Here is a 17099-nt window from a genome sequence, read left to right as displayed (position 1 = left end):
TTTGCAGAATTCATCATAGTAAATATGACATTTATAACAGTAAGTTTCTTAAACCTGGCATTATCTTAAAAATGTGTTCATGTTAAAATGCATCTTCATGCTGTAGGATTACACTTTTATTCCTCACAAAAAGATGTGATGTGTTTAATGTTAATAATTTTATAACAATCAATTAAAAGGAATGTAAAGAATAGATTTTTCATAAGAAAGGAAGGAGTTATTGGCAATGGATTTCAACAAACTCCTCAGCCGGCTAAAGATATATCGTGCTGTGCAATAGAGTAGATAAACCTTCCATGGCAAACTTTCAAGGACCTGTCATTTATGGCCGTGCTCCCTGTTCTCTCTTGTCTTCTTTTAAAATGCCAGTCGTGTATGGATGAGGCACATGTTTCCTCTGCCAGTGCCTGCTCAAGCAGACAGTTTACTAATTTGTAGCTTGGTAAACCTTTCACTGCACTGAGCACCTTGAGGTTAGCACATCTCTAATCATTATTTGATAACAGAAATCTGCAAGCATCACATCCCTAGTAACAAGAACATTGTATCTTAGCAACCAGCCTTGATATTCAAACAATTTCATTAAAGCGTAGCACCTCTTAGCAGGTGGGTGAGTGCGGGTGTTGATAAACATTTATAACATGATCAGCCATTGTGTTTGCCAACATTGTAATCAGCATGACAAATTTATGAATTTGTTTACAAGCTCCTAGATAGCCAATCTATGTAGTTAAACTATATTTCAGACTGGTTAGGAGATCCAAATACCAGATACTTCTTTGAAATGGAGAGTTTCATTAGAAATCTATCAATTTAAGAGATCGCCGAACTGTTTTTAGTTCAGAGACATCGTTAATATTTCCATTGTGGTTTACTTTTCACATAGTAGTGTTAAATTTAAATGCTTCAGGAGTAAAATCTAAGTGGGAACTTGAGCTACACTGAGATTCATAAGAATCATACTATTAAAAAAGTGCAGCTGGATTTTTTCTTCTCCAGATGGACAGAGGTAGCTGATACACGTTTCTGTGCCCAGTGATCTGTTTCATGAATGGCTAAAAGAAAACAAATGTGGTAAAACTCCCCTCTAAAAAAGAAGGAAACTTTTTAATAAATAATTTACTACAAATTTAAAACGCATTATAAATATATTTATGTAAACACTCATTTAAGAAATTAATGATATGTCCCCATCATGAATTGGTCCAAACCAGCCTTTTCTTAATCTATTTCAATCTAATTATCCTTATTATGATATCTGGATTTGCATGAAATTTAATATTTCATTTTAGAGATATTTTGAAGTTTTTTCTTAGTGAATAATCAGGAAATGATATATGAGTATTTCTAAATCTCCACTAACCCCATGCTCTTTAAAACTGAAAAGCCTTCTAATCTGGAAAGTACTACCAAAGCACATCTTTTTCTTAATTATATAACTCAGCTCCTACTATCACTGTAAGATCTCAAACCTGTGATTGTTCAAGCATTACCAAGTATAAAAGTTCACTAAGGCATGCACTGGCAAATAGGTAAAAGAAAAACAAGGACTTTTATACTTTCTGAAGTTTGAACCTTGAACCCACAGCACACGGTTACACCAGGGCTCCTGGGCTCCTCATCCCTGGAAAAGCTATTAATCTACCTGAAATAGGTGAACTTCAGTGAAGCATTATCAAATAGGTAACAAGCTCCCTTTCAAATTAAAACCAGCCATGATGAAAAACAAGTTTGTTGACCTAGCTTGTTCACCATGAACCATGACATGGCAGTTAATAACTACCACCTGGATAGCTCCAAGCTTCAACAACTAGTGTCACAATGTTCGAAAGATTGAAAGACAAAAATATAGTGTACAGTCTACAAGACCAACAGCTCTATATTCAAATACTGTTCGTGAAAGAAATACTTTTCTTCAGAAAGAAAAACTAAAAAGTTCAAAAGTCGTAGTAAGAAAAGATCATGATCTGGGGCTTATTAAAGACAACAAAAAAACCCCTGAATGCGTGTGTATCCTACCAGGCAGGGTGGAGAGCAGTGTGAGGGAGGTGGGAAGGGGAGAATGAGGCACCGTTTGCCTTATGCATTAGGTTAACTGTTCTACTTACTAATTTAACAATTTAGTTAATTTCCTCGTAATTTCTGGTATCTGTTTCTTGTATTTTGACCATGAATATAGAAACTATTTTAGTCCAAGCGGAGAAAATAATAAAGCTTCTGAGGCTGGTGGGAAAAAAGATACAGCGACTGGCGCAGAAACACAGCAGGAATCTGGGACTTGCCTTTTAGTCTAGTCTTTAAAGCTATTTACACAAACACCTTCACCCTAACAATTATTTATTAGCTGCTTACATTCAGAATCCAACCTTTCTTAAAAATTAGTGATTTATCAAGAGAATTTTAAACTTTCTGTTTCTCTATGAAGTTTGGAGCAAGAACCGGTGTTTTTGTGATTTTGTATGCATGCGTGTGTGAGCACGGGTCTAAGTGAGTGTGGGTGTGAGCAAGAGTATGATATAAATTTAATCTTCTTACTAAAGTCATCAGATAATTCTACATCTAATTTTTGTGATAATGTTATGAAAATGCAATGGCTCAGTGTTTGTTGGACTACTTTTTACATGGAGATGCGTGATCATTAAAATGTTGGATTTCTAAAGATATATAATAGAACATAACTAATGCAACTGTTCCAGAAGTAAGTTGCAGAGGTGAGAAAGATTTTCTGTGTAGCATTTTGCCTTCAGAACAATGTTGACATTGTGGAATATCTTCTCATTAAACAAAAAATACAGGTAAATGAACACGTCATTTCCAATAACACCAGTTAGTGAAAACCATTTTGAGCTGCCTTTCCCTGCCTGTTTTTGACAGCTAAAAAACAAAAAAAAAGTTAAATTGCACATTTGACCCACCTCAGAGAAGTGGCTAGCACTAGAGTTTGGGCACCAATGTTAAGGCAAAGCCTCAAGTTTTATGTCACCAACATATGATGGTATATACTCTGTATATAGAATTCACCTGCTATTATTGCAAATACATTTTTCATTCTGCCTATTCAGACATAAAATTTCTGCCAAAATATTTTATACTAAAAAAATGGCCTATGTCTTTAATCATATTAAAATTCAGAAAAAGTTTAAGAAAAAACTGTGATGTTACTAATGAATTCAGACACTGGCATAAACCAGTGTTGTTGTGGTCCTGCAAAAGCAACACCTTCCACAATGAGCTACTGAGTAGCTTGCTGTTAGCAAATTGTAAGGATTGAAAATTCCACAGAGTTCACAGTGCTTGATATTTGTGTAGTACTTTTTATCTGAAGGTATCAAGGTGCAGGATAAATATTAACTTCCAGAGTCTGCCAGTTTTGCAGCACTTAAATTTTGTAAACTCACAGTTTTAATCATAATTACTCCCTAATTCCATTTTACTTTATTTCCCAGGATAAGAATAAGTTTTAATTTTCTACATAAAGTTTGGATGTAAATAAAAAGTTTAAAACTCCCATGAAACAAACTTCTAAACCCCTCTTTCTCACTCAAAATTTATTACCTTTTCTAGATTGAAAAAAAAATCAAATTGGAGTCAAAGAAATGCTTGAATTATCTGTCATAAGCAGGAAAAAGTATATTTCTTGTAGAACTAAAACCTCATTATCAAATTTTTAAATAATGTTTGTTGAAATTGGTTTTTGTTTTTCAATTACAGTTGTCCCAATTTTTCCCACTGTCCCCATGCCCCCACCAGTCAATCCCCACTGGTTGTCCACGTCCATGGGCCCTTTATACATGTTCCTTGACTAGACCCCTCCCCTTCTTTCCCTCTTCATCTGCCTCCCCCTCCACTCTGGTCACTGTCAGTTTGTTCCTCATTTCCAGGCCTCTGGTTCTATTTTGCTCATTTGCTTATTTTGTTTGTTAGGTTCCACTTAGAGGTGAGATCATATGGTATTTGTCTTTGCCACCGGGCTTATTTCACTTAGCAAAATACTCTCCAGTTCCATCCATGCTGTCACGAAGGGTAGGAAGTCTTTCTTTCTTTCTGCCCCATAGTATTCCATTGTGTAAATGCACCACAGTTTTTGATCCATTCATCTACTGATGGGCACTTAAGTTGCTTCCAATGCTTAGCTATTGTAAGTAGTGCTGCTATGAGCATAGGGGTTCATCAGTTCTTTTGAATTGGTGTTTCAGGATTCTTAGGGTATAATCCCAGCAGTGTGATCACTGGATCAAAAGGCAATTCCATCTTTAGTTTTTGAGGAAATTCCATACTATTTTCCACAGTGGCTATATCTGTCTGCATTCCCACCAACAATCTATTAGGGTTCTGTTTTCTTCACAACCTCCCCAGCACTTGTTTGTTGATTTGTTAATGATGGTATCTCATTGTGGTTTTAATATGCATCTCTCTGATAGCAAGTGATGTTGAGAATTCTTTTATATGTCTATGGGCCTTCTGTATGTCCTCCACGGAGAATTGTCTGTTCAGGTCTTTTGCCCATTTTTTTAATTGGGTTGTTTGTCTTCCTGGAGTGGAGTCATGTGAGTTCTTTATATATTTTGGAGCTCAAACTTTGGCCAAGGTATCATTGGCAAATATATTTTCCCATACAGTTGATTCCCTTTCCATTTTGCTCATGTTTTCTTTAGCCATTCAGAGGCTTTTAATTTGATGCAGTCCCATTTGTTTAGTCTTTCCTTTATATTCCTTGCCATAAGAGATATACCAGTGAAAATACTGCTGTAGCAGTAGGAGGGGGGAGTATCTGAAATTTCCTTGCCTAGGTTTTCCTCTAGGACTTTCATGGTACCATAACTTACATTTAAGTCTACTATGTATATTGAGTTTATTTTTGTGTATTCTGTAAGTTGGTGGTCTAGTGGTCTAGTTTCTTTTTTCTTTTCTTTTTTTGCATATACTTGTCCATATCTCCCAACACCATTTTATTGAAGAGGCTGTTTTTAATCCATTTTATGCTCCTTCCCCTTTGTCAAACATTGGTTGACCATGGGTTTCCTTCTGGGCTCTCTGTTCTGGTCCATTGATCTATATGTCTGTTCTTTTGCCAGTACCAGACTGTTTTGATTACAGTGGCCTTATAATATTGTTAGATATCAGGTATTGTGATCTTTTAAATTCTATCATAAATGTTCTGGTTTTTTAAGGCAGAGTAAACCAAAGACAGGTTTAACTTTTCTTGCTTATTCTAGGCCAGAAATTTTCAATCTTTTTTTATCTCATGGCACATATAAACCAATTCCTAAAATCTTGCAGCACACCCAAAATTGTTACATTTTTGTCAACCTGACAAAAAAATGTAGGTATAATTTTGATTCATTCATATCAGATCACTATTGTTGTGTTGGCTGTTGTCATTTTATAATTTGACAAACTAAGGGCAAAGAGGTTAGTACCCCTGACTAAACAGTCAGATATTGCATGTTTTAAAATTTTTTGCTACACAACGGTTGAAAATTGCTGCTCTAGGCCAACATGAATGATTGAAATGTGTTGTATTACAGCTCTGACATATAGAGGGCTGTTTGCCCCCTGAGTAAATAGTTCAAATTATAATTTATTTTTTTCATTTTTTATCTGATTTTGTGGACTTACAATTTTTTTCCACCGTTCTATAAACTGCCATGCTATTCTCAGAGTGATCTCTACTCCCTTCCACCTTGGAGGTTTTAATGTTATCCAGAAAACCAGAAACCTGAGCTAAAAGACTAAACTCATCATGAGTGAGGGTCTATGGCTGTTGCCAATGAATAAGGTACATGAGCTTCTTTATTTATGATACGCTCCTGAATATATTTGATTCACATCTCTAAATAGGCGAGCTGTTTCCATAGTGCAAAATACACAAGTAAGACAAAAATCTATATCCCTACCACACTAATTTGAACTAGTTAACTGGTAGGAAATACTGGTCATAGAATAATATATTTAAAGTAAATTGAAGAACACCCAATAAATAAGGGGGTTTTGCACCCTCCCCTTATTTTTGTAATTCTAGTTTCTGTTTCTAGAAGGTAATCATCCCAAAATCTTAATTCCCAACTGGGTTTCCTTTATATTCATTGATCATTGGGAACTCAGGGTCAGACCAACAAATACGATATCACAAATTTTCTTTCCTTTGCTTTTCCAAATTAGTTTGTCTCTCTATTAGCAACCAGCACAATCAGGCTAGGGCTAAAGTGGGAAAGAAAGAAAATACACTTCCGGAAAAGATAGTAAATCCCAAAGATAAGATCCTACTGATATATATGTATAACACAGCCAGAAAAAAAAAAAAAGGATGAAAATCTTAGGGAGAAAAAGCTCATGTGTAATGTTCACAAACACATACCTAAAATAACGATACAGGTAATATTGGTCAGTTGGTTAAACCGCATAACAGAATGAATAACGGTGTCACCAATATTCCTGAGGCAACCTATTACTGACCATGGGGAGCACCTGGATCTCACTGAACACCTTCCCTGAAATGAAATTCCTAAGCAGTTTCCCAGAGATACACCATGTAGGCTTCATCATGAAAACTTTTTTTAGTCTAAACTAGAAATGTTTTTTGAATTTTCAAAACAAACCTTCACTCCTCCAGAACACCCATGCCTCCCAAATGCCTTAATAGTTTCTTATGTGTAAATGGGAGTCACCTGGAGGATTGCTGGGGATTATAGATTAGACTTCAGATTGTGGATTACACATAGCAGTAATTTCCACAGTGCATCATTTAATCCTTCAAATGTCAATAGAGTTTTTGTACAAAAAATACATTCAAAAATATTGTGTAACTTTTCTCTTATAGGCTTCTAGATCATCAGTAGAAGACAACCATGGCCAGACAGGATTAAGACTTCACAGTCTATAGTCACAGCTATAACTAAACAACTAGATTAATCACTACCTAAACCTTTGCTACTCAAAGTGTTGTCTATGGATTGGCACCGCTGACATCACCTGGATACCTGTTATAAATAATGAATCTCAGGACCCATCCCAGATACTGAGTCAATATCTGTACTCTAACAAGATCCCCACATGAGTCTTATGAACATTAAAATTTGAGAAGCACAGAGCTGACAAATATAGAATATAGAATGCCTTTCTACCTTCCATGTCCTGTTCTAGACGCTTATATACATTTACTTCATGAACACATACAATAAACTCAAGAAGTAGGTATAAAGACCCCAGTTTTATAGATACAAAGATAATTTCACTAATATATGAGAGAAGTTAAAAATGGTATTTATAAGTGGAAACTGGTTTCCTTTCTGACACTCCACAAATGGGCACATAATGGTTCTTTAGGCAATTTCTGTGGACAGCTGTGGTGACTGACCTTGGTCTGTGACATTCCTCCCCATATAACATTCTATTTTTGGCAAAGAAGCAATTGACAGAGGAACCAGGCCAGATACTCATCCCAGAAATTTCGAGTGGGACACTTCTTTGAAAATCTCAAGTTCCACAAAGGGCCAATGAATTTTGCATCTCAGTTTTCCTTTCCTGTCAAGATGTGCCTCACCTTGAAATTTGGGACCACCATGTGTGTTCAATTAGTGTTAACACCGTGTTTTAAAAAATAATTTTCAATTAGTGTTAACACTCTTTTTTTAAAAAATATTTTTTTTGCATTGCTAAGCATATTGCATAAGTAGAAGGTGGGATTTCTTGTCTGTTATTCCTGGTAAAGATCCAAGATTGAAATAATTTTAGGAGTAAAACAAACCTTGTAACTCCAGCATGAGGAAGGAAGGAAAGATGGAAGGAAAGGAGGAAGGGAAGGAGGGAGGGAGGGAGGAAAGGGGGTGGGAGTGGGGAAGGCAAGAAAAGGAATATCCCCAATCATATTGGCTTTACAAATATACTTTTAAAAAATTTTTAAAGCTATCACTTTTACTAATGAATGAATAAAAGAAAAAATACTCAATTGGTTATTATTTTTATATTCCTCTTAAGCACAGAATATTACATATTCTGGGATAGGAAAAAATTCTAATGGAATTACAATGCTTAGTCCCTTGGACACAGACCTACCTCATAGTTATTTTTTCTTTTATTTAACATAAGCTGTGTACTATAGGATTTATTCAGTTAAATCTATGACCAGAATCCATTCTTTGAAGATTTGCACTCTTTCTTTTCCCCGCTACATAATAATCACTAATAAAAAATATATATATTGACTGTGGGAGCGGGGTGGTGGGGTGGGATGGGTGGAGGAGGGCAAAGGGGGAAAAACTGAGACAACGGTAATAGAATAAACATGATTTTTTAAAAATTTTAAAAAAGAAAATATATTTTATTACCTGAAATAAAAATACCAAATGTCTCATCATTAATAGAATTGGCATTATAGATATGACGATAACTCAAATTTTATTTTATTTTTTCCCATTTACTTCTATAATGCTGGAATTCATTTTAGAGCTTTTAGAATCCCTGAGAGGATTGTCAAGTCATTTTGATTAATAAACAACAGAAGATACAAACACTCAGCAATTTCCTCAGTTATCTTTAAGGTACTATTTATAAACATTTTTTCTACTGGTATAAAGCAACCATGAGGTGTGCGTATAAAGAAGATTTAACACAAAATATTTTATATTTTTATGTTTTATAGTAATCTTTAACTTGAGAGGTTTCTTTGTATGATAATTCCTAGATTTGAAGCAAAAAAAATCTTCATTTTCATTTTGTCCCCGTTCAAACTTTCAGATTAAACTCTAAGCATTAATCATGATTATTGCTGACATCTTTGTATCAGTGATCCCCTAAGGTTTTAATGCAAAACCATGAAGACTACACTCAGGTTATCATTAAATTAGGAAGGCTGGTTTTCCTCTGTATTTACTGACCAAAGCACATAGTTTCTGAACTTCAAAGTGCATGCCTGGCTAAGCAGTCATGACCAGTTTTCACAATTTATCTTTTCTTTTAATGTCTTCCTTTTAATCCCAATGCAACTCTCTGATTCTTATTTTCACATTAATATCCTTTACCTGGGAAAGTGAAAAAATGATAACACTTGTTTAAAATTAATTTCTTACTTTTCCCTCAGTGCAGTGTATCTAAAGAAGCAAAACTTATTGAATCAAGTTTAATGACATAATAAATTCTACCTTTCTGACAATACTGTGGTTTAATTCATTAGTGCACTTTAAGCTTTTGCCTTTACCATCTGATAGGTCATTAGTCTGTATGTAATCCAGCAGCCAGACTCCTCCGAGTCTAAACTCCATCAGCAAGCACCACCTCGGTAGTTTCTGAAATATGACTGGTAGGTCAAGTGTCCTGAAAAAAGAGTGCCGTGGGCATCCCCAGTGGAGACTAGGGCACGACAAGCAACAAAGTATAACAAAATTTGATGCTGGCACTCACTAAAGACTTCATTCATTCTAACTCATTAAACAACTGTTCTCCAAATAATGTGACTTTACTTTCGATGTCTCTAGCCAGTAAGTAGATCATGCAATAAAATTGGTTGTTATATGCCAATGAGCTTAACAAACATACTTAGTCACTGAGTTGAACATATTCTCATCATGTTTTACCCCAAGAATCTTCACCTAATATCATGAAACAGTCTATGGAATCGGTAGTCCTAGACCAAAACAGTCCCCCTACTGTGTATCACCCCCACCACCACATGTGAAATGTGCTTTCTGCTAGGTCTTGTAGTCCCTTTTCTTCAAGAGTATCTGTTATTTCTGAAAAATAGAAATAGAGAGGCTATTAACATTTTTACAAAATTTCATACACATTTTGGTAAAACCATTTTTCTATCCTACATTTCATAGCTGAAATAGTCAACTTATAAAACTGACTGTAGTTCTGCCATTGTGCTACATTCATTTATTCATTCAAACAATGTTAGGCATTGCAAATAGAGATGAAGTTCGCAGTCCCTGTCATCAAGAGTAAAACAGGTCATTTGAGATAAGTTAGATAGATTCTATGGCCTGCATCACCATAATAAACATCATCATCATCCTATGTTTATAAAGATTTATCACAAAACATACAAGACCAGACACTAGATATAATTGAAACCTGACGTTATGTTTGAGGAAATAGGAAAAAAACTTCATACGCCTCCCTCTAAAATGGAATTTTCAGTGTTTTATAAGAAGAATGTTGTCTCACTTAATCATGGTGTCATCATCCTAGAGGAACGTGGGAGAAGGATTAGACTCAATTGTCGAACCAAACAACTTATTTCATAACTTAAAAGCCAGCATATAAAATTGCTGGTCATTCATGACCCTTATGAGCAGAGGACTAACAAGGGCAATAGTAGCAGAAACAATATTGAAGGCTTGGATTTTGAGCAAAAGGTGACTGTTGATGAAAGGGATGAAAAAGAAAAACAGGGAGTCTGAAAGAGAAGTGAGTAGAGGTAGAAGCAGGAGGGTAAAGGAAGCAAGAAAGGAAGAGCAAAAGGAGAAGAGAAATTGAAGAGTGGGTGGGAGGAAGAACAAGTGAGAAGAGCATTAAACTACAGTACATAAGCCTAAACCCATAAAATTAACATATTGAAAATAATCCAGTGCTTCCTCATAGAGAGAACAAGGGGTTGGATCAAGCCGTAGGGTCTCAGACATGAAAGCCAAATATCCCATTGTGGCAGGCAGCCTCTAAAATGGCTCTTGCCTCCTGATACTCATTTCCTTATATAATTCCCTCTCACTGAGTTTGTGCTGGACCTTGTGACTCACTTCTAACCAAGGGCAGAAGTGAAGGGATGTCTATTCCCAGATTATTACCCAAAAGCCCTGGCTTCCATCTTGCTGGTCCTTTCTTGCTTGTCTCTCTCTTACTTGTTCATTCTGAGGGATGTCAGTTGTCGCATTGTGAGCTATCTTATGTAAAGGGCCATGTGACAACAAACTGAAGGAGACCTCCAACCAACAACTACTGAGGAAATGGGGTCCTCAGTCCCATAGCTCACCAAGAACTGAAGCCTGCCAAGAACTACCTAAATGAGTTTAGAATCTAATCCTCCCTGAACTGGTCTTTAGATGAGACCACAACCCTGATCAACATGATGATAGTAGCTTTGAGAAGTCTTTGAGACAGAAGCACTTAGGCAACGCTCAAATCCTGACGCACAGAAAATGTGAAATAATAAATATTTGTTGCTTTAAACTGCTAAGTTTTAGGATAATTTGTCAGACATCAGTGTCTGACATTTGACCATGTTGCCCAAGATTAACTCTAGGTTAGTAGGTGGATCACTAAGGCAGCCCTAACAGATTAAATAACTGAATTGTGAAGGCCCAGCCTATGATAAACATAAGAACCAGCTTTTCATGAATAAATCTTGCTGATGTGTCCCAGTCACCTGGGTTTGCACACCAACCATGGGCCAGGTATTAATGAACTATGAGATAATGGCCCGTCATTTAACCCCTCAGGGACACGAGCTTCACATGCAGAAAATGGGGCTGATAATTATCCCTGCTCATCATGCCTGTCATGAGATTGACTTGAGGTCATGTCATAGAAACTGCTTAGGAAACTATGAAGTTAGTCATAACGTAAGTACTTAGGAGACTGCTGCAGCCCCACTCGTGAGATTTCTCTGGGCTAATAACATTTTAAGTATTTGCAACTCTTTAAAAAGTATTTCCTCTTTTTTATGAGGCAAAAGATAATATCTCGATACTTCTTAAGTTTTGCCACAACTGAAAATATCTCAAGTTTTCATTTCATTTTTCCAGACCTAAGGCTTTATTCTATCATCTGTCTTAAAACAGGTAATTTCTTGTTTATTGAAAATTTAGTTAAATAATTCTAAGATTTTTCTTTAAAGGTGTATCTTTTAGGCAAGGTCCCTAGAAACAGAGGCTAAGATGGGCATTCTTGTTCAACCGATTTTTTTTGTAAGAACATTTGAAGGAGAAGAGGGGAAAAAAAGAGGAAAAGAACGCTAAGCAAGAATGTGGGCTCAGGTGGAGACAAGCTTCAGCTGATCCCATGGAGAGGCTCTGGAGTACAAGTCACAACTTGAGGCCTTAGGTCCACCTTGAAGCAAAAAGGTTGACCTGTACAAGCTTCCCCCCTTCCCAGTCAGTCACTGGGCAGAGGACAATTCAAAGGAGAAGAGACAGCTGTGAGCCTACCAGCCACATTGAAAGCAGCTAGGGAGCATGTACCAGCCACTGAAGGGATATAGTCAGGTACCAAGAGCATCCACTGCAGGGTACATATCGCATGCTTTTTCATTGCATTTTATCATCATTTCTGCAAATAGGTTCTAATGTACTAAACAGTTTTAGCATTTGGTCACTCTTACAACAGCCAGATTAAATGAGATAGCAGAAAGAGAAGCAGTGTAGGAAAACAAAGATTTGTTTCTAATTAGAGTTGTGAAACTTAATTGAAGTCAAATAACAAAAGAAAGGGGATCACTGGGAAACTTTTTTCCTTTGCTGAAGTGAAGAGGGTACCTGGAGAGAAAGGGTTCCTCAACAAACCCAAGTGGGAGAAGAACCGGGGGACGAATGAGGAGAAGAGGGAGAGTGTGAAGAGGTCGTGAGCTCAGGTCCCCGAGAGAAGCAAAGGCAACAGAAGTCCAAGCCAGTGTCCAAGAGGAAAGGGGAGGGAAGGGCAGGGGAGAGGAAGGGAAGGAATGATGACTTTTATTTCAAAGATGACGATATATCTAAACAGTTTAGAATCATAACTACCTTTTACCAAAGGAGACCTCTGATGTTCCTGTCAAGTTTTTCTCTGTTTCTCAAGTCTGACATGGCCTACTTTTTTCCTTTTAAATTGTTTACATTTGAAAAGCTCGATCATGAAACAGAAGATGGTAAAACTTCTGTTTATCCAATGACTATTACTCACACTTCAGCTGCAGCTTCTTAAATATTATTGCTGTTGGTTGCATGGGGAGGGATGGTATTTATTGGAAAATGCATTTTGACAAAAATTGCCTAGAAAAAAATCCAAAGCTTCAGAATGTATGAGAACCTTTATAGAGGAACTAAAACAGAAATGTAAAATCTGGGGTTTATACATCCTAAAGGCTATAACAGGATCCCAGCTCCCCGCCCCCCTCCTAGAATAGATGTACGATCATTGACAACCCTCATTTCTGTGTCTGACATTAATTAATCTTGGCTTTTTTAGTATATCTGAAAAAAGATTGGAGATTCTCTCATGAATAAAACACTACAGTGGCAATACTATTTCAACCAGAATTCAGTCTCTTTCCATCATTCTCAAACATAGCTTACCACTTTTTAAAACTACTTCAGCTGAGGAATGTTTATGTATGATAAAACTAAAATGTAAACGTGGGTTTAAGGTGATTGCCCGCTTACTTTATATAACAAAATAACTGCTGCTTTTCAAACTTATATTGAAACAGTATGTTAGTTCTGTTCTGACAGTATATAAAGATACTGGCTTTCCTAGACACATAAGCAACGTCTTTTTTATGAGCTCATAAAGGCTAGACATAGGAATATTTAAGTAGTGGGTAATTCATAGAACAGTATCTTTAGTTATTCAGCTAACATAGAGGGCAACCACAATTTATTCTTCTTAGATCTCTTCCTCCCATTTTTTGAAATTCTTAGAAGGCAAAAGGTATTTAGAAAAGACCTACATACAATTTTTTATTATTATTGAACTATCAAAGACGGGCTCTCTTGTGGGACTCCCTTTCCTTCCGTGCTCTATATATGTTCACCCACTTCAGAGAAGGTGGTGAAATGAACCCAAAATGCCAACTTACTATTTGCATTATAAATGGAGGCACAAAAGGGTATTTTAAAACTTTTGGTTGATCTGGCATATCAAAGATTTCTTTCTAAGCAACTTCAGTGACTGCATTGAAGTAAACTGAAAGCAATAGCTTAAAAGTAGCAAAAAAAAAAAAAAAGGAAAAAAGTCATAAAAATAACCCAGCTTATTTCCATGGAAATCTTCAGTTTACTCTCTACCCTCCCCCCCTTCTGAATTACTTCTCTTTCTTAGTCTCTATTTACAGGACTTGACAAGGAAGAAATTTGGTGTTTTTTGAATTCAAATGTTAAACTAGTTGTCATTGGAGTGCCATCCATTTTCCTTGCCTTGTTAAATTTGCTCAGATTTCCAGCAGATAGCTTAACTCCCCTTTTTTATTTTCTTGAGCTAATTACCAATACTCAGCTTTGACTCTATTCCTGCATTCTGCAATGTCTGCCATTTTCCTCTGCTTCATAAAGTGCCAAACACAATCACAGGCCATTAGAGGGTTCACCTGAGAGACAACATAAGTGAGGCTAATGAAATTTCAGTAAGGACTTCCCATGCCCTAACTGCCACCAGAACCTTCACAGATCCATGGCTTCATTTTCTGTTCTCAAAATGGAGGTCAGGCCTCCCTAAGAATCATGCGAAAGTTGAACTGGGCGGAAGAGAAGTGGTATTTTAATGATAGCAAATAGCCACTGAACATGGGGGACTCTTCTGTGAGCTCCTGCAGACTCAGCCAATCATAGCCCCTAGACGGAGGCAAAGGTTGCTATGTGGCACTGGTAGTGCCTGGGGAACGAATTGCACTTCTCCTTTTTAGCATTATCTTGGGACAGTTGAGCTGTGAAGGCTGAAAACTTGTCATGGCTCAGAGGATTGAGAAATGTAAAATTCAGTGCACAGAACATGAAATCTTATTATCAGGGCATTAGGGGGAAGGCAACTTTGGCCACCACATTCTTAGAAGTAAAATATGCACTATTACTGAATTTGTCTGTTCAATAAGTTATCTCTAAAATGAAAAATGTATGCCCATTTTTGACCATTTTCTCATTTCCAAGAATATTTTAACTATGAGAGGCAGATAGGGTATCACCGTGTAAGAGTATTTAGACACATTTTACAGTGTAAGAATATTTAGACTAAATTAGTATAGTATCTGACATATATCCACCTACATTATAGAGCTCCTGAAAACCATCACAAAATTTGCTTTTTTCACACTTTATCCTACTTTGTACTAATAGGAAAATAGTTCATCAGGGAACAGGTATCCGTCTCTCTGTTCTGATTTTTGTTTACAGTAGCAAAGCTTCCCAGATACAAAAAGTTGAAGACACAGAAGTCTGGGTGTAATTCCACCATTATTTCAGGGTTATACTTCAAAAATACATACGAACTGGCCCCTAAACCTCTGAACATTCATCCCTCCACACTATCACCCAAAAAAAAAGAAAGAAAAAAGAAAAAAGATATCACCACAAATTTAGTAAAATACTATTAAGATTAAATTGGGGATAATGCTGATCAAGGGAACTGCTAGCATTGTCAGACAACAATATGGAGCTTATTAGACCAGAGGTACATCTGCCTCTAATTAAGTTAGGAAATACAGTATGTAATCATTTCAGCTTCACAACAAAATTCATTTTTTTAGGGCGGTTAGACACTTGATTTGTATTTGACAAGCTACTGTCTAATGCAAAATTTGCCTCCAAGTTAAGCCTAGAATATTTAGCTATCTGTCAAATTATTTCAGTATTATTTTTAACAAATCAGACCCATGAAAAGACATCCATATGTCACTAACTTAGGTATTACACCTAGCTAAATTCAAGCCGTAATATGAACTTCAACTGTGAATTCTGAAAGTATTTATCCATTGCCTATCACTTTGTCGCTTTTCTAAAGTGCAAATTTATAAAAAGTCATAGATATCGATATATTCTTGGGTCTGCATAAAGCTTCAAGTTATATTTGGCAATGACTCATTCTAGAGGAAAACTTTAGTAATGCTCTATTATTGCCACATATTCCTGTGCTTGTGTTAGAAACACCTCAATATCTTTCTCTTTCTGACACCATGTCCTACCTACTTCCTCTGGAGTTATGAGACTCAAGGCCATGTTACAATGACCTTTGCCATATTTCACTAAGATGTCTTTCCAATGTCAGCACTAAGTCTTCCTGAAAACACATCTCCCTTCAATTGTCCACCTAAATTGCTCAAGGGAAGTCTGCCTGACAGTAATAAGGAAACAAACAAAAATTCACAGTAATGCAAAGGAGGCTAAAACTGTTATATTTGAAAATCTCTGCTCTAGTCTCAACCCCAGTTGGCATTTCTGGAAATTGTCCATTTCACTAAGGTTGTAAACCATGTTGAGGATTTCCTCCTGGCCCTGAAGAAATAATTTTTACAAGGTATAATAATAAGACTTTATCAACACTATTAAGATCTATTTGGTTAAACAGTTCAATTGACTTGAAAGGGGAAAAAAGTCAATGGACAGTTTTAAAAGCAAATAATAAGTATGGTAAACTTTTGACTTGTCAGGAAAATAAAGTGTCTCAGAAATTATCTCTGTATTAATTGTTAGCATTTGAAATTTAAAGATATAAAAGTTACTATAAATGGACATTTTATTTAATCTCTTCACTGCCATAAGGCTGAGCTATTTCTAAATAGAATAAAAATATATTTATTTTCCTTTTGAGAAGAATTTTATCAGACTTCCTAATCAGTACAATTTAAAAGTTTACTTATTATAATTTCTTAAGATTCTATATATATCAAAGGTCAAAATGTCACTTATAAATTTTTATGTTTAAACAACTTTAGTAAATACAGAACTATTGGAAATAGCCATATGTATTATATATGTAGACATGATAGAAGAAAAAAATTATAGAAAAAGTTGATCGCTTTCTATAAAAGGTGCTCTTTCAACCATGGAAAAAATACGTTATGAATGGATATATTTAATTAGATAAATAATGACAAGTGCTAAATCCTATGAAATTCAACAAGATTGTCTGATGCTTAATGACACTTACCATGTTTTAGAAATGTTTTGTTGTTCATTTCTAAACCTGTCTGGAAAAACATCCCAGATTTCACTTAATCTCTGCCATGGTAACCAATATTTCCAAAGGCAATAAAATCTAGGACAGTCCACGCTGCAAAGACTGCTGCTTTCAGTGTGGCTGATAAAAACGACAGCCCCTCCCCCGTCAGGTTCAGATACACCGGAGTGGGTTTTCCTGTTATTCTGAAGTATGCCTTTCTTCCCATATTAACAATAAAAGTTTGGTGTGCTATCATACTGCAG

The sequence above is a fragment of the Pteronotus mesoamericanus genome, unplaced genomic scaffold (genome assembly GCF_021234165.1).
Source record: "Pteronotus mesoamericanus isolate MK-2021 breed Mesoamerican mustached bat unplaced genomic scaffold, CSHL_Meso_final scaffold_651, whole genome shotgun sequence".
Classification (NCBI taxonomy): domain Eukaryota; kingdom Metazoa; phylum Chordata; class Mammalia; order Chiroptera; family Mormoopidae; genus Pteronotus; species Pteronotus mesoamericanus.
This window is presented reverse-complemented; position numbering follows the sequence as displayed.